This window comes from Phyllostomus hastatus, unplaced genomic scaffold, assembly GCF_019186645.2.
Source record: "Phyllostomus hastatus isolate PE091 unplaced genomic scaffold, TTU_PhHast_1.1 phas_scaffold_28, whole genome shotgun sequence".
Taxonomy (NCBI): domain Eukaryota; kingdom Metazoa; phylum Chordata; class Mammalia; order Chiroptera; family Phyllostomidae; genus Phyllostomus; species Phyllostomus hastatus.
In genome coordinates, this window is record NW_025334022.1 from 9,146,407 (window position 1) to 9,148,262 (window position 1,856).

Below are 1,856 nucleotides of genomic sequence, written 5' to 3' on the forward strand. Positions count from 1 at the left end.
TTCATCCATGAAGGATATGACAATGCCAATGTTGATGCACAGTAGTACAGAGCAGAGTCCAAGGAACATTTGATAGGAGGTGGGAAGGGAAATCTAGTTTGAACCTCAGCTCTGTCATTTACCAGCTATGATCCTGTGCAAGTCCTTTCAGGCATTGGTTTTCTTATTGCTAAATGGGGCACAATTCCTGATCCTGACTGTGCATCCCACTGAGCCTTCAGTGCTGCCTGGAAGTCCTTGTGCATCGCTCTGGTGAGCATCTCCAGGTGACTACTTCAAATATTCACTCTTTTTGAGCCACTCTCTATTTACCCTTTGCAGGTATTATCTTATCCAGAGCAGTCTCTTTGCAGCCAAGATTCTTAAGCAAGCCAGTTAATATTGATGTCTCTACTTCCCTCTCTCACTCACTTCTCAACCCTCTGCAGTCTTGATTTTGCCATTAGCCCTGCATCAAAATTATTGTCACTAAGATTACCAACAATTTTCTTATCCCAAAATCCAGTGGTCATATCTCTGTCATCTCACCTTGTCCCTCTCCTTCATAAAACCGTCTTCTCCCTTGCTTTCTGTAACAACACTCCCAGTTTTCCCTGCCCCTCAAAATGATTCTCCTTTATAAGTTCTTCTTCTTCTGCCCATTTTATAAATCTGACTATTCCACCCAAGGTTTATCAAGGCTTCTAGATTTTTCATTCTTCACATTCTCCATGGGTGACCTTTCCACTGTGTCTCTATAGCAATGACTTCTAAGTCTAGACCTCTAGCACAGATCTCACTCCTGAACTCAAGATTTGTATGTTAATCTGCACTTGGAATGGAATGACCCCAACTGAATGTTTTAATGGCACTTCAAACTCAATAATTGCAAAGCTGAAATCATCTGCCCTCTTCTCTATGTACCCCCAAACCTTCACATAGTGTTCTGTATTTCAATGGGGCCATCACTCATTCAATAACCCAAGCCAGTCATCCTTGATTCCTCACTTCTTTTTGACATAGAGTCATTTATGAAGTCCTATCATATCTACTATCAAAATACACCTGAATAAATCCACTTTTTCCCCATTTCCATTGCCTAAACTTTAGTTCAAATGATGCAGCTATTATCTCTTGTCCATTTGGAAATCTCATAGGCACCTCAAATTGGTCTCTGTAATTCCATTTTTGCTCTGCTTCTGTAATCAATTATCCATCCACTAGTCAAGGATCTTTCTAAAATGGAAATCATAAGTGCTACCCCACCTCTTTGTTATGCTTAAAAATACTTCAGTATGTCTTACTTGCTTTCAGGATGAAGTTACAACTTTCTAGCCCAGGAGGCCAGAAAAGCCCTCTGTTTTCTGACTCCTGCTTTTCCTCCCAGCTTCAAGCCATACACACACATATACACACACTCTCACACATTGTGGTCATACCTGAATACATGTATTTCTCTGAATTTGCCTTTCTCTCTGTCTCCAAGCCCTTAGGCATGCTATTTTACCACCCACCCTTTGCCTGACTAATTGCTAGCCATTCTTCAAGACTCCTCTGTTTGAAACATTCCTTGGACCCCTCTTCCTACCCAGCTTGGGTTAAATACTTTTCCTTTGTACTTCCAATCTATGTCTGGGCTTTGACTGAATGTTGGTGAGCTATTTTGAATTCTTTGGGGAAAAGACTTCCTGCCTCACAGAGGAGCAGTTCCTGCTTCAGCCCTTTTGGGATGGTGGCAGAACAGCCTAGCTTGAGTTTCCCATGGAATTCAACAGTGTCCCCAACAAGAGATTCTACCCTCAGACCCAATCTTGACTTAGTTGAAATAAGTATGAAAGTGGTTTGTCAGGGGGAGGAAGACCAAGTCAAAAATACCA